Source organism: Heterodontus francisci, chromosome 1, assembly GCF_036365525.1.
Source record: "Heterodontus francisci isolate sHetFra1 chromosome 1, sHetFra1.hap1, whole genome shotgun sequence".
Lineage (NCBI taxonomy): Eukaryota > Metazoa > Chordata > Chondrichthyes > Heterodontiformes > Heterodontidae > Heterodontus > Heterodontus francisci.
Window position 1 is genome coordinate 277,938,325 of NC_090371.1, and position 22,928 is coordinate 277,961,252.

Here is a 22,928-nt window from a genome sequence, read left to right on the forward strand (position 1 = left end):
TCATCCAAAAGACGGCACCTCCAACAGCACAGCCATCAGTATTGCACTGCAGTGTCCACCTAGATTAGTTGCTCAAGTTTCTGGATGGGACTTGAACCCATAAGCTTTTGACTCAGACTCATTGTTGGGTTATTTATTGTACCTTTCCATTCTGCCTTAGTAAAAGGCAACCCAGTCAATCTTAGACACAGAAATCCATCAAGTACGGAAAGGGTCACCAAAGTAGTAGATTCATCAGCGACCCCTGGAGTCAGCCAGCTCCCTGATGACTAACCTGTCTGTGGGTGGGATAGAGTCATAGAGAGATACAGCACTGAAACAGGCCCTTCGGCCCACCGAGTCTGTGCCAACCAACAGCCACCCATTTATACTAATCCTATGTTAATCCCATGTTCCCTACCACATCCCCACCATTCTCCTACCACCTACCTACACTAGGGGCAATTTACAATGGCCAATTTACCAATCAACCTGCAAGTCTTTGGCTGTGGGAGGAAACCGGAGCACCCGGCGCAAACCCACGCGGTCAGAGGGAGAACTTGCAAACTCCGCACAGTCAGTACCCAGAACCAAACCCGGGTTGCTAGAGTTGTGAGGCTGCAGTGCTAACCACTGCGCCACTGTGCCGCCCTACTGCACCTAATAGTTGGCCTAATTTTTAAGGATCCGATTTCATTTGAATAAAGCATTTCTAAGTAGTGAAATTATTTACTGACAAGTCTGATACTCTCTGAACAACAACAATTAAACCTAGATTGACAATCGGAATTCCGTCAGGGATTCTCCCATAACTTATCAGTGGGAAGCCCATTTACCCAAGTTATGTTGGCCAATTAGGACAACTGCTGAGCAAGTTCTCAGTGTACGTGTTCAATTACTGGCATGGAGCTCCGCACCAGGAACCTAGAATCTTAACCTTCTGAGGGAGAGAGAACAGTGCTACCACCAAGCCAAGGGTTTTACTTTTGGGAGCAAAATTCCCTTCGAAATGTGTACTTCGGCTTTTTGGCATAGTGTTAAAGTTGCCAAAAAAGTAGTTGCTTAACTTAGAAGTTAATTAGAAAATGTCAATGGCATAAAAAAAAACAAATCTGGGAAAATATTAGAGTAAGGCAGTAGAAAGCATTGAAATCTTCTTTAAATTGGACTTTTGAGTGAATGGTTTTACAATTTGGGAATGGTTCATTCAAATGAAATTGGCCCCATAATATCTAGGTCATCTGAGAGCTGGCTGAATCCACTTATCGATGAATCTACTTGTTTGATGGATTTCTCTGTGTCAAAGGTTGACCGGGTTTCCCTCCACTGTGCCAGAATGGAAAGGTGCAATAAATAACCCAGCAATGATTTTTAGAAGGAATGAAGAAACATGAAATAACACTTCACCAACTATTTACTTCTATGGTAGCTGCCTTGTTTTAAATCTATACTATAATTGTAATTGTGCTATTAACATAATTTTAAAAAAACAAATGAGAGATGACCAGATACCACCTCCTTAAGGGCAATTAGAGATGGGCAACAAATGCTGGCCTCGCCAGCGACACCCACATCCCATGAAACGAGTAGCAATAATTCTTGTCCTGATATTCTGTGCCCATTTGGGAGCATTATTTATTGGAAGATCAAAGGTTTTTTCACAGAATTATGTGTACTTATTTATTGCTCATCTGTTTTGTTCTCATTCCTACTATGATAATTTACTGCTGAAAATAAGTTAAATTACAAGCAATTTTTTAAAAATTGTTTTAATTTGCTTGATAAGCCAAAAGTAAGGACGTTAACTCCTCTGCAGCAGTTGCAATAACAACATTTGACAGCTATGGAGAATTACTTCCTTACATAAATGCAAAGGGAACTCAAAGAAGCTGGCATACAAAAGGGCGGACGTTATATTACAGTTATGTAAAGTTCTGGTTAGACCCTATCTGGAGTACTGCATTCAGCACCGCACTTCAAAGGCCGGCTCGGGTCTGCGAATGAAACCCGACCCGAGCCCGACAGAACCACATCCGAACCTGAGCCCGACCCGGCCCGAGTCCTTTCATTTTTTCCTGCACCCGACCTGACAATCAGTTAACCTATCTTCCGTTTTTCACTTTGTTGCTTATCTGCAGAAGCTTCAAAAACTGTAATTAAACAACCTTTCAAGTCCAAAAAGCACATTAACAATGGAGCCACTTACCGGGTGGTGATAGAGTGTGTCTGACCTCGCCCGACCCGAGCCCGAATGCCCGACCCGGAAGTGCGACCCAACCCGACACAGGTCGTCAGGTCCCATTGGGTTCGGGTCGGGTCGCCATGCTCTACCAGATCTCAGGAAAGATATATTGTCATTGCAGAAGATGCAATGTAGATTCACCAAGAATGATCCCGGAGCTACAAGGGTTAAATTATAAGTACAAGTTGCATAGTCTAGGCTTGTACTCCCTTGAGGGGTTATCTAATTGAGGTGTTTAAGACAATTAAAGGAGTTGATCGGTAGATAGAGAGAAACTATTTCTCCTGGTGAAGGAGTCCAGAACAAGGAGGCATAACTGTTGGAGATCCTGAAGAGATGTATGTTGGAGTTAAGGGCTAACAGTTGAATTTTGTGTGGTGGATCAACAGAGTTTCAGCTACAAATAGGATGACTTTGAAGTGTCATAAGAGGAAAGCATAGCTTGTCATCTGATATGAAAAGTGCTTGTGCAAGGAAATATGTAACAGTAATGACATCAACCATGGGTGATTAAAGTATAATTTTAGTGGTTAGGTTAATATACATAGGTAGAGGGATCCATTGACTATAGTATGGAAAGATAACAGTTAATAAAGCCTGTTCTTCAAAGAGGTTAAGAACTGTTACATCAGGAAGTCTAGTTTAAGCTTTGGAGTAAACAGCTACAACAATTTACATGAATAGATTGTTTTCAAAAGGATTTGGGAACAGATACATTATGAGGCTGTAACTGTGACATGCACATTTGATGTAGGAAAATATGATGTATAAAGGAATATGGTTTACAACAGTTCTTCACAGAGCTCAAAAGATAGAATTTGAAACCAAAATCCACACTCTGATCCAGGTTGAGTTGAACTCTCATCATAGGTGTCAATAAAGTCTTTTCCATATACTATCAAGTGTCTCATGCTTACTCGAAATGTATTTTTGTGAACCAATGAACGAATGCTAACAAAAACATTAAAATTAGATTTGGGCTATGTAGGGTGATGCCAGGAAACAGCTCTTCACTCAAAGGGTAGTGGAAATCTGGAGCTGTCTTCCTCCAAAAATCTTGGCTTCAATTCAGAATTTGAAAACTGAGATTGATTTTTTTTTTCCAATTGCAAAATACTGAAAATGCTGGAAATCTGAAATATAAACAGAAAATGCTGGAAATATTCAATAGGTCAGACAGCATTTGTGGAGAGAGAAACAAAGTTAACGTTTCAGGTCGATGACCTTTCACCAGAACTGGTGTTTTTTGTAGATGAAGTCAAGGTACAGCAGCCTTTCACTTTTTTTAATGGTCAAGGAGGGGCTGAAGAAGATTGTTGCCATACTTAGTCGCAGTTGCAATCTCAGCACCTGAATGGCTAGTGTCAGACATACACTGATTACTGTGCCATTGAATATTATCAATTCCCAGAGCTAGAAGAACATGACCTCAATTAACTTATTCATCATCTGTTACACCTCTTTTTTACACACCATGCAGGGCACAGCTTACAACGGAAATGATCGCACTGCAATCTTGAAAGGCTGTCATGTAACAAATCATTGTAATGCTGGTGTGATGCAGGCCACTTAGTGAGACTGATTGTAGGTTGTCACTGTATCCGCCCCTTATCCATCCAACACCTCAAGACTAATACAGAGCAAAATACCGCAGATGCTGGAAATCTGAAATATAAACAGAAAATGCTGGAAATCCTCAGCAGGTCAAGGCAGCGTCTGTGGAGAGAGAAACAGAGTTAACGTTTCAGGTTGATGACCTTTCATCAGAACTGATTTCCCTCCCGAAGCTTCCGATCTCCCCCCTGCGAAACCTCCAATATCACCCCCAACCCTTCCAATCTCCCCTCCACTAGAGGCTTCCTATCCCTCCCTTCCTCCCTCTTTACAGCCACCCAGCTGCAGCCTGGAGCCGAAGGCCTAGCAACCCGAGACCCCGACAGCCTCTCAGTCTGCCTGGCTGTGGCTGGCAAATGAGACAAAAAGTGTTAAATTCGGAAGGCCCTGAGAGAAACCCATTCTTCCAGGTTTCCTGACCACAAGACAGCCCCCTTGCTGCTTTGCACCTCCAAACTAATGTTGGAGCCACTGCTTCTCCAGTGTTTACCCTGACCTGCCATCAAAGGTACAAAGGGAAATATGAAAAATCCCCATGGAAATTCTAGCCCAATAACAACAGTACGGTACCAACCCTAAACTTAGTTGCCAGTGGTTTCTCCGTTCTCTACTGTCTTGCATTGGGAAAGCCATCCCTATGTTGCAGCTTGGCTCTTTTGTTCATTGAGCTTTGCTTTGTGCCCTCTCTGTATTGATGGGCTGAACACGTTGCATGATCACATTATAAAGAATGAAAAATGACATGAAGAATGCCTTTAATACTATATGCAAAGAACTAAACGTGTGAATGAAGTTCTTGCATATCTTTCAAGAGTACTTTAAGGCTGCTTGAAAGGCTCCTTGGAAATTCTGCCCTCGTTTCTCTGTATATCTCTTTTATTAAATCAATTTAGGAAGCATGTTACTCATTCCTTGGCATTTTACCTACAGTATTTCACACACAATGACAACCTGAAAAATATATTTATTATTGAATAGTCTACAGTTGTGCAATTATCTCTGATGTATCATAAATGACACAGTTATTAGAAAAATATATAAAGGATATTCTTCATTATTATGTTCCCAGGGCATTTTAATTTACTTTCCCTGCAGATCAGACAGGACTATCAGGGATTCAATAGCATCACGATAATCCTGAGGCTTCACCACAAGACTAGAGAAAGCATGCACAAACAGCAGAGGCAAACTACAGTTTGCTTGGACATCAGGCACAAGAGCACTCACTGGCCAGGGTTAAAGCACATGGCAGTAAGAACTTTGGACTAAGAGTAGACCATTCAGCTCCTCGAGTTTGTTCTGCCATTCACTGAACACTACCTGAACCATACTTCCCAGCCTTTACTCCCTATCCCGTGATACTACCTAATAAAAATCTATCAAACTCGGTCTCAAAAGCATCAAATTGACCCAGCAACCACAGCCATTTGGAGGAGTGAGTTCCAGATTTCTACTACCCTTTGTGTGAAGATGTGCTTCCTGCTTTCACTCCTGAATTGCCTGGTTCTAATATTAAGATTATGCCCCCTCTTCTGGATTTCCCCATCAGAGGAAATAGTTTATGTTTATCTATCCAAACTTCGTTAAAAGAGGGAAATTAATTCTGTTGTATCTTGAGCACAGAATTTAAGCTGACACTCCAGTGCCGTCTTTAGGATGAGATCTTAAACTGAAGCCTTGTATTCTCTCTCAGGTCTCCGGTTACAGATCTCCCAGTGTCCTGGCCAATATTTACCCTTCAACTCACAGCACTAAAACAGATTATTCAGTCATTATCACACTGCTGTTTTGTGGGGTCTTGCTGTGCAGAACTTGGCTGCCGTGTTTCCTACATTACAACAGTGGCGAGACGTCAAATGTATTTCATTGGCTGCACAGCGCTTTGGAGGGTCCTGAGGTTGTGAAAGGTGCTATATAAGTGCAAGTTCTTTTATCAATGTTTGCATTTTTAAAAAGTCTGATTTTCATTTCATGGCTCTACAATGGGCATACATTATGCTCTGCCCATGTGGTGAAGATGAAAGCTTACCTTTATCTCTTCATAATAGGAACTTTGCTACAAGATCCCAAAAATATGTTGGGCTGTGTATTTTTTATTACAGTGACACATCTCAATGGACCTGCACTCCTCTAGATGTTTGAGGTTAGTGTAAAGATACCATGAGCCGCATTGTCAGCCATAACCCTGGTCCGCAAGGAACCATTCAGTTCCCTTACTCAAGGATTCTTAGAAAAATGTACTGAATCAACTGAAGTTGTTGTGAATTTTCCTTATTATAGCAAGTTATAAAAAATTATGCCTCCTTAGAGATAAGGCAAAAAAAAAGGACTGCTGGAAATGAGTGGCAGATAGAAGGTATGTCAGCATTTAAATGGATAAAGGACAGATTATCCTTTTGGGTGCAAACTCTTCATCAGAACTGAAAAAAAGAGATGAGTGAACCCCTTCAGGGGACTGACAAAAACATAGAGGGAAGGAGAGCATAGCAGGTAAAAATCACAAGTCAAATATGCTAAAGACTAGTACAAATAGGCAGGTACTGGTTACAATTGCATTTGAAAAAATAATTTTATAAAAGCAGGAAGAAGGTGAAATGGGCTAGATAGGTAAAGAGTTTCAAACATTTGTCGTTAGCTTGAATTGAGCAACTGCAGTTTACAGAATCACAGAATTGTTACAGCGCAGAAGGAGGCCATTCGGCCCACCTTGTCTGCAGCGGCTCTCCGAATTACTTTCACATTTGAATTGATCCTCTCGTTACACATATCTGTTAGGAAGGCATACACGGGGATGGATTTTACCAGCCCTTTGGTGACGGGTTGGGAGGCAGGAAGGCTGGCAAGATGGTGCGGGAAGGCAGTGGGTTGTGTGCCCTCCTGCCCAGAGCCCAATTAGCCCATTGAAGTGGCCAATTAAGAGTGTCTTCCCACCTCCACTGCAGTCAATTAGTGGTGGACCCTCTGCCGCATGGGGAGACCACCAGGTGAACCCTAGTGGCCTCCCAGCGGGCTTCGTGGTTGGGGGGGGAGGGGTTCTCTCCTTTTTTGGGCATTCTTTGGCCTATGGTGGTGGGGGGGGGCGGGGAGGCCTCATGTGGCAATGGCACCACCAGCCCTCACCCACCCACCCTCTCCTCGTGGGGTCTGCCTGACTGATCCTGGTACCCCAACACCCCACTTACCTGGATGTGAGGGTGCCTGTCTATAGATGTGCCCTCTTCCTCCAGGTGCATCTCCTGCAGTTGCCACCACTCTTGGTGGCGCTGATGAGGCTGCCCTCTGAGTGGCTGGCAGCTCTTGGGCGGCAGGCAGCAGTTCTTAATAGGGATGGCCGCCCAGGCCAATCAATTGGTTGCTGCTGACTAGATGTGTCCCTGGGTCCTGCTGACCACTGAATTGGGTTTGCCCCCTGCTTTCCAGCCTGGCAGTGAGAACCCTGCCACCAGCACTAAATCACAGAGTCAGAGGAACGTGAGAGATACCAGTCTGGGTGTCAGGGTGAATCCAAATAAAATTCTTTGCACAATAAAACAACATTTTCGTCCACAAATCTCAAGATTTCCTTGTTTGTGAACTCCCGAGCAACAAAGATTACAATTGGTGAGGTGAAAGAAGATAAAATAGATATTATGGAAAAATGAAAAATCTAGGGCTAAATTTTCGCCATGAGGCAGGAAACAGGATCCGGATCTGTTTTTGGGTCAGAAACACTCCTCTGGGGGAAATTGATTAAAGTTCAGATTTTCATCAGGGTGAGCCTTTTATTGATATGGAGATGGGTTTCCTGCCCACTTAGAGTCAGTGAGGGCGGGAATGGAGGTGAGTCAGATGAAGTGTGAGGCCCATGAGAGAGAAATCTGCGGTTTGTGCCAAAGCCTTCCACTGCACCAGAGGGAAGCGAGATGTCATCGGGGAGCAGGAGGCCTGGCACCCACGGCAAGGCTGTGACCCGCTTCATCGATGCCGACCTGGATCTAATGCTGGAGACCATGAGGGAGAGGAGGGAGGTCCTCTTCCCAGAGGGTGATAGAAGCAGGCCACCTTGTCATGCAGCAAGGACACCTCCCTGTTCAGCGTCACCTCCCTCTGCCTCCAATTTTGGCCCCATCTCTTACTTTCTGCTCCTCTCTGGATAAGCTGTCTCCTTCCAGGTCCTCACCGTCATCCTGGTCCACACCTCTCTGGAAGGCGCAGCAGATCACCACAATCACCGAGACTTCTGCAGGAGGACATTGGAGGGCACCGCCCGACTAGTCCAGGCACCAGAATTACATCTTCAGAAGCCCGATGGCCTGCTCAATGGTTGTCCTGGTGAGCAGGGGGCATTGGTTGTCTTGCCTTTGACCCTCTATCTGAGGCTTTCATAAAGGGGTCAGTAGCCATCTCTTCAAGGGATGTCCCTTGTTCCCTAGGATCCAGCCAAACACTTTGGGGGTTGAAGTGAAAATCTGAGTCAGAATGGACTATCGGAGGATGATGGAGTCATGGTAGCTGCCAGGAAAGTGAGCGCACACATGGAAGAAGCTCTTCTTGGGGTAGCAGAGCAGTTGGACTTAGAGAGGGTGGAAGCCCTTACTGTTGACAAATATCACTGGCTGGTAGCTGGGTGCCTTAATGGCCACATGGATGCAATCAATGATGCCTTACACCTCGGGGAATCCAACAATGGAGACGAAACCCACTGCCCTCTGTCCCTACAAAGCCATGTCTGTGTTAACTGAATGTGCTTTCCAGCTCTGGTAAAGAGGGCATCAGTGACCAGTGAGATGCAGTGATGTGCAGCTGTTTTTCAGATGCCACTGAAGTCCGCAGCTGACCCTTGGAAGGAGCCAGAAGGAAAAGGGTTCAAGGCCACAGTGACTTTGACAGCCACGGGCAGGGCATGGTGACCAGTACTGCAAGGTGAGGACTTCAGTGAGGACAGCACAGATGTCTGTGACCATCTGCCTGGAGAGTCGCAATCTCCTGCGGCACTGGTTCTCGGTCATCTCCAAGTAGCTTTGTGTTCGGTGGTAGATGCTGTGTTGAGGGTTTGGCCTCCGTTGCCTTCTTGCCCCTCTTTCCTCTCCTGTGCTCTTCTGATTATCGGCATTTTGCTCTCCCTGCGGAGGGTGTTGCCCCTCATTGTCATTGGGCCCAAAATCTGACAGTCGTGCCCCCATTGCCAGCTGGAGCCTTCCTTCAGGGCAGGTGGCCATCCAATTGGTCTTTGCAGCCTTGCCGTCTGCCCTTCTGCTCTCATGATGCAAGGGGGGGGTGGGTGCTGCCCCCTTCAATGCCCATGTGCAGTTCCCACTTTTCCTGCCACATGTACAGCACCAAGAGCACCCCTTACCAAGTGCCCAGTTCCCCTTTGCCTCCCTGACCCCCTTCTGGGGCCATGACAGGGAGGTATAGTTGACTGTCACAGGACGAACACGTCTTGTTTGCTGGCAGGATAGTGGGCATTCATCGATCCAAGTGTGCGTTCATGGAGTGGTAGCAGTTGTGGTACATCTCCCTGTTAATGTGGGGCCTGCAGACCATTGACATGAGCTGTTGATGGCATCATGTACCATTGGGAATCCCACTAGCCTGGCAAATCCATGTGCCTGCTTCTCCTGCTTATCTCTGGTAAGAGCGAAGGCTATGAATTCCCCTCACCTCCATTAGCTCGCTGATGCAGTGGTAGATGGCAGACTGTGAAATGTTTGTCATGTTGTCTGCTCCTGCTTGGAAAGGTTTACGGGCAAAGAAATTGAGGACCATGGTGAACTTCACGGCCGGGGCAGCATCGCCTACGTCCTACTGTGTGACTGTTGGTCAGGTCGGAGGACATGACACAGTTCAGTGACCACCTTCTTGGTTAAAAATAGCCACCTCAGACACTGTTCCTGGCTGAGTTGGAGATCAGAGAAGTGCTCTGTGAGGACCCATAGTGTGTACGGCCTTCTATTGAGAGCCCTCTTCCTCCTCCTTCTGCCCACAGCTTCCCCTCTCTGCTGCCAGTGTTATATGTCCCTGTTATTGTGCAACCCAAGAAACACTGCAACTAAAGCCCCCATGACTGAAGCAGGTTTTCTCTTGACAAGCCTTCCAACTCCTCTAACCTCCTTGTCAAATTCCAGCGCCACACCCTTGTGAACCCTCCAATAACAATGAACACAGTCCTTTCATTCACTCTACAGCAGCCAAAGAAAGTCTAAAGCACTTCAACTGGAAGTCCAATGGTTATCCCTTTAAATAGCGCTAGTTCAGGGGGGTCCCTCATGCAGCCAAACACAAAGGGCGTTGACAAGACTTGCGAGATCCAATCTGAAAGAAGGTGCATCAAATCAGCATTAGAGGCTGTTTGGCGCCATGACCTGCCCACTCTGCATACGACTGGTGCATGCACGGTACTGCGGCGCTAGCACTCTTCCAATAATTGAATGCTGTGCAGGCCACGCTAAAGTGGCCTGAAGTGATGTGGCTGACATTTTTGGAGCTCTGTACTTCCATAGACTCGGCACCAGCAGCGCTACAGAGCAAAAGTTTGCTGCCATGGTATCTTAGAGCACAGAAGGAAACCATTCAGCTCTTCGTGCCTATGCTAGCTCTTTGAAAGAGCTATCCAATTAGTCTCACTACCCCAGCTCTTTCTCCATACCCCTGTAAAATTTTGCTTTTCAAATATATACTCATTCCTATTTGAAAGTGCTTCCTCCACCATTTCAGGCAGCGTATTCTGGATCATAACTTGATGCATGAAAAATAATTCTCCGCAATTCCCCTCTGGTTCTTTTGTAACTTAACTTAAATCTGTGTCCCCTGGTTTCCTCAGTGTTGGAAATACACAGCAGGTCCATCAGCATTTAAAAAGAGTAAAGGTGCGTCCCTCTTTCAGGTGAGAATCTTTCATCAGTATGTTGGACTTGTATGCTTTGATCAGAGTAACACCTGAATCAGGTACTTGTCACTGGAATTAGTTGTTACATTTGTTATTTCTGGCTTGGCATAAAGAATAATCATTTTAAAAAAGAGTTCTCAGGAGGGGTAAGTCACTGGCAAGGTTGTATTTATTGCCCATTCCTGACAATGCGACATCTTTACAATCACTTTTACTAATAGTCAAATGCCATACCTTATATTAAACTGAGTAAGGGCATACGCCGAGACGCTTGGCTTGTGAACGTAGACAGTGTTGGTTAAAATGCAGATGCACCATTTAATAAGACAAGAAAATCTAAGTGTGCCTTTCATATAATATCTCCATCAATTTGTTATCAGTTCCCTGTTCCTCCATAAGGATGAGTTGATCACAGCGATCTGCACCTTGACATTTTATCACCTTTAGTGAGCTACTTCTTGAGATGACAATGATAGCCTTTGACAATTTTGTGCAGAGCTTTTGGCTGGCCTCCAGAAGGTCTCTGCCCGGATGAGATAGACTCTGAACCACAGGACTTTACAATGAATAGTTCAAAGTACTAGAGAGTTAAAATTCCCCTTGCTTTGCTAACAGAGATGGATGGTGTAAGTGAAGTAATTTTGTCATGTGATTACCAACAGCCGTAACTGGGAGAATGATAATGGCCTGCCCTTGACAATACTGAAGGGGGGGGTTTCATTATTAATCTGCTAATTTACTAAATAACTCCAGACATCTGTAGCATTTAAATCTGTTATTTGGTGAATCATTAGTTAAGTACATTACAACCAAAAACCTGCATTTCTTTTTTTAACTAAAATTAAGTTGCAATTAGCTACACAGCAGAACAGCTAAATAAAACAATGACTGAATTATTTGTTTAACTACTGCTTAAATGTGAATGCCTTTTTTTCCAATACTTATTTTGTTTTCGCAGAGTGGAGCACAGTATAAGGCATCTTCTGATTTGCAGTTTGTAAAATAGCCATTTAACTATGAATAATGCAGTATATTTGATCTGGAATGGAGATTGGCGGAATACCAAGTCTATTTGACACGTGAGGAAGACTTCATAATTCAACAGTGAGATAAGAAGCTGCAAATGTTCCCTCTCCTGAGTCATAAATAATGTAAATACATTGGCTGTTTTATTGGTCTTTCAAACACTGATTCTTTCTAGTATCAACACCACTCCATTCAACCTTGAAGTTTCTTTTAAGACCTGTCCTTGGGATTGTAAGGCTGTTCCACTTGATTCTTCGTTTGATTCATGACTCCCTCATAGACTTTATCGGTTAGAGATGTGTGGCGAGGTATCCACAGGGCTGATTTCATTGGCTTGACCTGTTACTGGGGAGCCTTCCAAGCTGGCCAGCATGTATCCAAAAGTTGGACCACATTTCCCTTGATTTCCCAACCATTCCCGCCCAAGTTTCCTACATGGCCTACCGGCTGGTGAAAATTGCCTGCAAGCAGGGAAGACTTGTAAAAGTAGCCTCTTATTACTAGTTTTCCCACCCCTGCTGAATTGAAAGATACTTTTCTCACTCATCTTTATTTTGGCTCCACATCGTGACACCCTTCACGGCAGGTTTGGAGGCGGTGAGAGCAGGTGGGATGATGGTGCCACTTTTCCGCCTCCGCTGAAATTAAGCCTTCCTGCCCCACTGCCAATTGAGGCCCTTAACTGGGCAATTATGCCCAATGAAGGGCCTCATCCCACTGCCGCAATTAGCTGAGTGGCGGGTGGCACTGTCACCGCATGGGAAGCTCGGTAGGAACTATCATGTGGCTGCTTGCCAGCTCCAGGGGTGGGGGAGTCCCTCGTTAAAAGGAACGTAGTGCCTGAACAAGGAACCCTGCATCGGGATGAGGTGCCGCTGACAGCCACTCCTCTGTCCTTGCTGCCGACCTCCCTACACCCACTTCCCCCACAACCTCACCCCGTGAGACCCCTCCCACCCTGACCTACCTGTAGCCCAGGTCCAGTGCCACTCCTGGCCTCGGGTAGGTGCTCTACTGGCAACAGCCACTGCCTCCATGATGTCACCACTCAGTTACAGCTGCTGGTCTGTAATTAGCCAGCAGCTCTCCGAGGGCAGGACTTCCGTCACTGGGGTCCTTGATCCCATGGAAGACCTGCCACTGTCCAATTAAGTGCCTAATTGGCACTTGATGCAATGGGTCTCCTACAGAAGAGGCGACACGGGATTCTTTGCATCGAGATCCCTGTCGCCCGGTTCAAATCCCAGCTAACATTTCCCAGCCAGAATGGAGCTGATTTGGTAATTCCTCAGTCAATCATTCCTGGAGTCAGCACTTGCTGGAAGTGGCTGGAATTTATTTTATGCTCAAATTCTATTTGTTGCAGTATGTAGGGACATTTTTAAAAATAAACTCTTAAATAAACTTTCTTTGCTTTCTGGTTCACTGAGTGAAGAAACTTTTTTTTGCTGACTGTTTGACTATAAGTCCTGCCCTGCCTTCAGTTCATTGATTGAGGCTCTGGGCTGGATTTTAATACACAGACATGCTGAGAGTGGGGAGGCCTGCGCAGTCTGCTTCTATCTCTGCCTCTGCTGAAGCCACAGTGATCATGCCATGCCGAAGCAATAGGAAAATGAAGAGCAAGAATTTGTAGTTGGACAAGGGTATGTACATGGGTGTATTACACATTTGTACTGTTAAATGTTCATTTGATGCAAATAAATATTATTATTTTGCACCACGTTCCCAGATTGCCCACTCTTGATTACTGGTTGGCAATTGGGCTTTTCAGTTGTTTGATGATGAATGGGAAGACCTGAATTGATGGAAACCAATTGGGGTTGCAAAAGGGATGCTTGGTTGTTTGCAGGACTGCGTTGTGTTGGTGGCATTGTGTGTGGGGGAGGGGAAGTTTGGGTGCAAAAGTGTATTTTGCATGAGGTTGTGGGATGGGTCCACTGTTGGAACCCAAATGAATTTTGCAATAATCAGGGCTTCCCGGGCAGCAATTGCCCTCATTCTCTTTCACCACTTTATCATACTTCTCATCTTCGTCTTCCTTCTCCTCCTCAGAATCCTCCGAAGAGGCTCTGTGCCCTGCGCCAGTCCGAACCTCACTGCTGTTCAGTGTTGTGCAGAGTACAGCACACCATGACCATTCTGGTGACTCTGTCTGGTGCATATTTATTGGGGTCTCCTGATCTGTCCAGGCAACTGGAGCTCTTCATCAGCATGCTGATGGCTTCTTTGATGACACAACAGGTGGTAACATGACATCTATTGCAGTGCTCCTCGATTTCATTCCTCGGGTTTCTGAGGGGTGTCATCAACCATGTTTTAAGTGGGTATCTCTTGTCTCCGAGCAGCCAGCTGCTAACTCTGCTTCCTGGTGCGAAGACCTCTGGGAGGGTGCACAGCTGCAGGAGGAAAGCATCACGGCAGCTGCCTTTTGTGGTTACAAACCAGTTTCACATTGATGGAATGGAAGCTCTTGGGATTGATGACTACTCCTGGGTGATCTGGGGATGCCTTAATTGCCACATATGTGCAGTCGATGATGCCCTGGACCTGTGGGAAACCAGCCAGAGCTGCAAACTTGAGCGCCCGCTCATTCTGACAGATGTCATCACAAAGTTTACATAACTGGCGGTCCTGACAAACAAGCCTACAGTCTCCTGTCTAATGCATTTATGCGCTGCCGACTACTAGATCCTGCAAATGTCTTCGGCCAGATCCTGGAATGGTCCAGTGGCAAAAAAGGGTGGTGGTAACTTTGGCAGTCACTGGTAAAGCATTGCCACCAGGTCCAACTGACAACAGGTCTCATTCCAGCAGCTGCAAAGGTCTGCCGCCATCTGAACTGGATATGCTGAGACACTGCTATTCAGACTTTTCGAGGAGGCTTATCCTCTACCTGTAGACATTGTGTGATGGATCAGGCCTCCTGCAAACTGTACCTCTCTCCTGTCAAGCTGCAGGTCTGTGACCAACAAGCTGCTGCTACCACTGTTATTGGTACTCCTGCCATTGCTAGTAATAGAGAGATACAGCACTAAAAGAGGCCCTTCGGCCCACCAAGTCTGTGTCAACCAACAACCACCCATTTATACTAATCCTACATTAACCCCATATTCCCTACCACATCCCCATCTTCCCTCAATTATCCTACCACCTACCTACACTTTGGACAATTTACAATGGCCAATTCACCTATTAGCCTGCAAGTCTTTGGCTGTGGGAGGAAACTGGAGCACCCAGCAGAAACCCACATGGTCACACGGAGAACTTACAAGCTCCACATAGGCAGTACCCAGAACCGAACCCGGGTCGCTGGAGCTGTGAGGCTGCAGTGCTAACCACTGCGCCACTGTGCTGCCCATCTTGGTCATCTTCTGACATCCAACCTAAGGCAGAATAAATGGCAACCATGCTGATCTGATGAATCAGAGCTCCAAAGTGGAGATCACACTTCCAAACCCTCTCAGGGTAAGTACTATGAAGTGGCGCAGTGGTTAGCGGCGCAGTGGTTAGCACCGCAGCCTCACAGCTCCAGCGACCCAGGTTCGATTCTGGGTACTGCCTGCGCGGAGTTTGCAAGTTTTCCCTGCGACTGCGTGGGTTTTCGCTGGGTGCTCTGGTTTCCTTGCACAGCCAAAGACTTGCAGGTTGATAGGTAAATTGGCCATTATAAATTGCCCCTAGTATAGGTAGGGGAATTGTGAGGATGTGGTAGGAAAATGGGATTAATGTAGGATTAGTATAAATGGGTGGTTGATGGTTGGCACAGACTCGGTGGGCCGAAGGGCCTGTTTCAGTGATGTATCTCTAAATAAAAAATAAAACACTTTGCCACAAGAAAGCAGCTGTCAGTACTGAGTACTTATTGGCATATTGCACTGATATGGCTTCAGCCCCCTCAGTTGCCACTGTGTACTCACCTTGCTCTCACTGGTGAGTTCCAAGAAGCCCGGGAAACCCGTGGACCAATAACTGAATTGCAAAAACCCATGTCAATACCACTCTGAGCAACTAACACATGATAAATATCTCCTGAGAGGGTATCTCACATGCAGTCTAATGCACTGCAGTGAAGTGCGAGTGTCAATGGGTTGGAGTCGGCTTCCCATGCACTGTCAGTTTCACTGGTTTTAGCACGCTCCGTCTACTCCCAAACATACACAAATGACCATAATTAAAGTGTGGGCTTTTCTAGTGAATGCCAGTTAGCTATTTAATTGTGAGGTGCAGGATGGCTGATCCAAATTCCATCTACAACTGATGACCACGCACGCACAACCTTCCCCCATCCATTCAGAGGCACTGAGGTCAATTCTAGCGTTCTTACCATTTGATCACTTAATTCTACACAGACTGTGGATCAAACCTTTCTAATCTGAGTGTAAGGTTGCTTATTGGATAACCATGCAAGGACACAGGGATCTGACAATGTTTCTTATTACAATTCATTGCACAGCTCTATCGAAGAAGGCTTCAGATAGTAATTTTCTGTATGGAGTTTGGTGTGTCACTGGAGCAGAGAAAGAAGAGATTTCCTAAAAAAAATTTCGAAATGATGAAGAGTTTTGAGAGTGAATAGGGAAAGACTATTTCCTCTGGTTGGTCAGTCAGCGATGAAGGTTCATCAATTTACAATTGTCACTAAGTGAATGAGGAAAGAGGTTTGGAGAAACAGCTTTATTCAGAGGTTTGTTGAAGCCAAGAAATGCTTTGCCACAGGGAATAGTTAAGGCAGAGACCATTATATTTTTCAGGGAATACTGGATAAATAAATGAAGCAGAAGAAAACAGAGGACTATGGGGAGATAGAACATAGAATTGATATTTGTTTTGGACAGTTCTGACAAAGAGCCGGCACAGACATGATGGAGGGAATTTTAACAAGGGTAAGTGGGTGGGTTTGAGTGTGGATAGTGAGTGGGGAGGAGAACAGTTAAATAAGGAAACATTGGGAAACTGGCTCTAACCCACCGACATCCAGGTGGGAAAAGGGACAGGCAACCAATCTGCTCCCAAGATACGAGTTGGTATTGAGGCTGGCAGCCTCTGATTTAACCTGTTCTGCAGATTTTATGCTGGGTGGCTGAATTGCTCAGGCCTTGGAAAACCCAACAGCTGAAGCATGGTAAAGGACAGCTTCAAGGAGAAGTTAAGTGCCTTTACAGAACTGGAGGAGAAGGAGAAGTAGTGCTTCCCTCCCCCGACAAGCCCCCAGCCCCCCAAGCAACATCCCCATCAATCCACCCCCCACCCCACCCCACCCCATACAAAAATGCCTCGGGTCAAGATTTCAACCCCATCCTGTGGTCGGGAATTGAACACCCCTGGTGTTGGGGATCAGATCCTGCTGGGAGTGGACCACCCCCTGCCAGGGTCATGGTTTGGACTTACCTGTGACCTGCTTTGGAGTGCTTCCTGCCCAACTGTAAGCCAATCAAGCTGCCTTCTCAGCGGGTAAACTGTCAGGACCAAAAGACACACAGTGTGGAGTTAAAGCTCCACAGCATATGCAGGAACCCAGATTTCTGGATTTTCCATCCAATACCAAGGGAGGTGCAGGCAGATTCAACTGTGGCTTTGAAAAGGGAGTTGAATGAGCACCTGAAGAGAAAACATTTGCAGGGTTACGGGGAAAGGGTGAAGGAGGGGGACTAGCTAACTCTTGCAGAGATCAGGCACAGGCTCAATGGACCAAATGGCCTCCTTCTGTGCTGTTATGACTCTAATTCTGCCTTCTCACTTATGTAATTGGCCTCAGGAAATATTCAGGCTGATGGGCTGAAAGAATCCCTTTTATGCTGCGAACCTCCATTATTCTATTTCTGCTCAAGGTCTGTGATACAAAGTGCAGTTAAATAAAGAATGTGTTTATTTAGCATCTTTCATTTATTCGGGCTGTTCCAAAGCATTTCTCAGCCAAAGAATTATTTTTGAAATGAATTCAGTGCAGTTATGGAAGTAAAACATGGGATCAATAGGGTAGATATAAAGAAAATGTTCTTGCTTGTGAGGGAATCCAAAACTAGGGGCTATAAATATAAGCTAGTGGATATCAAATCCAATAGTGACTTCAGAGAAACTTCTTTACCATAAGGAGTAGTTGAGGCTATTCGCATAGATGCATTAAGGGGAAACTAGATAAGTACATGAGGGAGAAAGGAATGATAGGGTTAGATGAAATAGGGTGAGAGGAGGCTCGTGTGGAGCTTAAATGCCGGGATGGACCAGCTGGGATAAATGGCCTGTTTCTGTGCGGGCAACTTGGGCAGGTCAAGTTTCTACAAACAGCAAATGAGATTAATTACCTTAAAATCCATAGTGAAATGCAGTCCAATATGAGTGCTGACACGGCCCTGGTGTAGCCTCAATCTTCTTGAACGTATCTGACACTATTGCCTCAGCCATCTATTGCCTGATTTGACTGGGGCACATCAAGTGCTATCAGCCCTCATCCTCCTCTGCAAAAACCATCCACCACTCTAGGATACACTGTTGGGTATGGTAGCATAGTGGTTATATTACTGGCTGAATGTAGAAACGTGAGTTAAAATTCTATCATGACACTGGAAATTTAAATTAGTTATTTTTATTCGTTCATAGGATGTGGGTATCGCTGGCAAGCCCAGCATTTCTTGCCCATCCCTAATTGCCCTTGAGAAGGTGGTGGTGAGCTGCCTTCTTGAACCACTGCAGTTCATGTGGAGTAGGTACACCCACAGTGCTGTTAGGAAGGGAGTTCCAAGCTTCTGATCCAGCAACAGTGAAGGAACGGCGATATATTTCCAAGTCAGGATGGTGTGTGGCTCGGAGGGGAACTTGCAATTGGTAGTGTTCCTATGTGTCTGCTGCCCTTCTCCTTCTAGGTGGTGGAGGTGATGGGTTTGAAAAGTACTATCGAAAGAGCCTTGGTGCGTTGCTGCAGTGGATCTTGTAGATGGTATACATTGCTGTCACTGTGCATCAGTGGTAGACGGAGTGAATGTTGAAGGTGGTGGATAGGGTTCCAATCAAGTGGCTGCTTTGTCCTGGATGGTGTCAAGCTTCCTGAGTGTTATTGGAGCTGCACTCATCCAGGCACGTAGGGAGTATTCCATCACACTCCTGACTTGTGCCTTGTAGATGGTGGACAGGTTCTGGGGAGTCAGGAGGTGGGTTACTCATCGCAGAATTCCCAGCCTCTGACCTGCTCTTGTCAACAGAGCATTTGTGTGATGCTCCAGTTCAGTTTCTGGTGAATAGTAATCCCCAGGATGTTGATAGTGGGGCATTCAGAGATGATAATGCCATTGAATTTCAAGGGTAGATAGTAAGATTCTCTTTTGTTGGAGATGGTCATTGCCTGGCACTTGTGTGGCACAGATGTTACTTGCCACTTATCAGCCCAAGCCTGACTGTTGTCCAGGTCTTGCTGTATGTGGACATGGGCTGCTTCAGTATCTGAGGAGTTGCGAATGGTGCTGAACATTGTGCAATCATCAGAAAACATTCCCACTTCTAACTTATGATGGAGGGAAGGTCATTGATGAAGCAGCTGAAGATGGTTGGGCCTAGGACACTACCCTGAGGAACTACTGCAGTGATGTCCTGGGGCTGAGATGGTTGGCCTCTAATAACCACAACCATCTTCCTTTGTGCTAGGTATGACTCCAACCAGTGGAATGTTGCTCCCCTGAAACCCATTGACTCCAGTTTTGCTAGGGCTCCTTGATGCCACACTCGGTCAAATGCTGCCTTGATGTCAAGGGCAATCACTCTCACCTCACCTCTTGAGTTCAGCTCTTTTGTCCATGTTTGGACCAAGGCTGTAATGAGGTCAGGAGCTGAGTGACCCTGGCGGAACCCAAACTGAGCATCAGTGAACAGCTTGTTATTGTTTAAATGGCGCTTGATTGCAGTGTCGATGGCACCTTCCATCACTTTGCTGATAATCGAGAGCAGACTGATGGGGTAGTAATTGGCTGGATTGGATTTGTCCTGCTTTTTGTGTACAGTACATAACTGGGCAATTTTCCACATTGTCAGATAGATGCCAGTGTTGTAACTGTACTGGAGCAGCTTAGCTAGGGGTGCAGCACGTCCTGAAGCACAAGTCTTCAGTACTACAGCCGAGATGTTGTCAGGGCCCATAGCCTTTGCAGTATCCAGTACCTTCAGCACTTCTTGATATCACGTGGAGTGAATCGAATTGGCTCAAGACTGGCATCTGTGATGCTGGGGACCTCAGGAGGAGGCCGAGATGGATTATCCACTTGGCACTTCTGACTGAAGGTGGGCGCAAATGCTTCAGCCTTTTCTCTTGCACCGATGTGCTGGGCTCCCCCATCATTGAGGATGGGGATATTTGTGGAGCCACCTCCTCTAGTGAGTTGTTTAATTGTCAACCATCATTAGATGTGGCAAGACTGCAGAGCTTTGATCTGCTCCGTTGGCTATGGGATCACTTAGCTTTGTCTATTGCATGCTGGTTCTGGTATTTGGTATGCAAGTAGTTCTGTGTTTCAGCTTCACCAGGTCGACACCTCATTTTTAGATATGCCTGGTGCTGCTCCTGGCATACTCTCTTGCACTCTTTATTGAACCAGGTTTCATCTTTTAGCTTGATGGTAATGATAGAGTGAGGAAAAAGCCAGATCATGAGGTTACAGATTGTGGTTGAATACAATTCTCCTGATGCGGATGGTCCACAGCACATCATGGATGCCTTGTTCTGAGCTGTGTCATGGCCATGTGATGAGGTTTGAGTGATTCCCACTGTTCAACTCCGACCTGACCACAGCAAGTGTAAGGTTTAGCCCCTCTTTGTTTTATGTGTCAAATAAACAAACAGCAACAGGTTTTCTTCTAGGTTTAAAACAGAAAATCAATTGTTTATTGAGCAAACACCTTATCCCAAAATTGTTGCAGCCAAATCCACTCACGCATTTGCTCGCGCGCACACACACACATACGAGACAGATAGAGAGAAAAAAACGGGCTAAGTGGTTATAAGTGGGAGGATAGGTTTCGGGGGAAGTCACAGTAAACCTGTTGAATTCTCTTGGAAGTCCAGTTCTCATTGGTTGCAGGCCTGAGGTGTTTGTAGATTTCTCTATTGGTTGAAAGTTCAGTTGAAGACTGTGGGTCACTTTGAATTCACTGTTTAGGATCCTACAGCAGGGCATGCCTTCTGATTTGCTGGAAACAAGCTTCTTGGATGTTGCTTTCTGGGTGTCTCTCTCTGACTCGCTCTCTCTAGGCTGCTTTTTAAGATAAAGCTGTGTTACATCTTGCCTCCATGTAGGAGACGCTTTGATCTCTCCCCCATGGTGAGCGCACAATGGCCTAGGACAGGGCTACTTCACACCTCCTTTATTTCATAAGAACCCATTCAATTGTGGAATACTTTAGGAAGGGTGCAATTAACACCTGTTAGCTTTCCTTTGTTCCTGTCAAACAGTTTGAATATACAAAGGCCAAGTCCCTTTTCCTTCGGTGGCCATTTCTGGAGTATATTGTTCACTTTTTAAAAGACAAAGTCAGCTTTTATACCTCTTCAGATTTTGTCGATTTTTGTATTGTTGCACTTCTTGTACACGTGATAGCTGTCAGACCTGTTCTAAATCTATCCCATTTAGCATAGTGGTAGTGCTACACAGTGGCACAGTGGTTAGCACCGCAGCCTCAAAGCTCCAGTGACCCGGGTTCAATTCTGGGTACTGCCTGTGTGGAGTTTGCAAGTTCTCCCTGTGTCTGCGTGGGTTTCCTCCGGGTGCTCCGGTTTCCTCCCACATGCCAAAGACTTGCAGGTTGATAGGTAAATTGGCCATTATAAATTGCCCCTAGTTTAGGTAGGTGGTAGGGAAATGTAGGGACAAGTGGGGATGTGGTAGGAACATGGAATTAGTGTAGGATTATTATAAATGGGTGGTTGATGGTCGGCACAGACTCGGTGGGCCGAAGGGCCTGTTTCAGTGCTGTATCTCTAAACTAAACTAAACAACACAATGGAGGGTATCCTCAGTATGAAGGCGGGACTTTGTTTTCACAAGGATTGTGCAGTGCTTCCTCCTGCCAATACTGTCACGGACAGATATGTCTGAAACAGGTAGATTGGTGAGGACAAGGTCTAGTAGGTTTTTCTCTCTTTCTGGTTCCCTCACCATCTGCCGCAGGCCCAGTCTGGCAGATGTGTCCTTCAGCACTCTGCCAGTGTGTTGCACTACTGAGCCATTTTTGGTGAAGGACATTAAAGTCCCCCACCCAGAGTGCATTCTGTGTTCTTGCCACTCTCAGTGCTTCTTCCAAGTGGTGTTCAACATGGAGGAGGACTGATTCATTAGCTGGAGGGCAGTAGGTGGTAATCAGGAGGAGTTTCCTTGCCCATGTTTGATACTATGAGACTTCATGGTCTGGAGTCAATATTGAGGACTCCCAGAGTAACTCCCTCCTGACTGTATACCACTGTGGTGCCGCCACCTCTGGTGCATCTGTTCTGCCTGGGAATGGTGATGGTTATGTCTGGGCCATTGGATGTAAGGTATGTTTCCATGAATATGACTATGTCAGGCTGTTGCTTAGCTGGTCTGTGGGACCGCTCTCCCAATTCTGGCACAAGCTTCCAGATGTTAGTAAGGAGGACTTTGCAGGGTCGGGTTTGCCGTTGTCATTTCTGGTACCGAGGTCGATGCTGGGTGTTCCATTCAGTTTTATTCCTTTTTAACAACTCAGTTCAGAGGATAGAACTCGGGTTCTCTTTGCTCTTCAGGATGCTTCTTGTATTTATTAATTATAGGGTGTGGGCATCACTGTGAAGATCGGCCTTTTTTTCCCCATCGCCTAGTTACCATGATAATGCCTTCTTGAATACACCAAAGTGACTTGCTAGGATATTTCAGAGGGTAGTTAAGAGTCAACCACATTACATTGCTGTGGGTCTGGAGTCACACACAGGCCAAACCAGGTAGGGACAATAGATTTCATTCCCTAAAGGGGAATTAGTGAATCAGATGGGTTTAGACCAGCTGCAGTGGTGGGATTTGAACCTATATCCCCAGAGTATCAGGCATGGTCTTCTGGATTATTAATCCAGTGACATTACCAGGATGCCACCATCCCACTGGAACAAAAAGCTAGTCTCAGTAATGGTGACTATTAGGGAAGGAAATCTGCCACTCTTACTTGGTCTGGCCTAGACCCACAGCAATGTGGGTGACTCTTAAC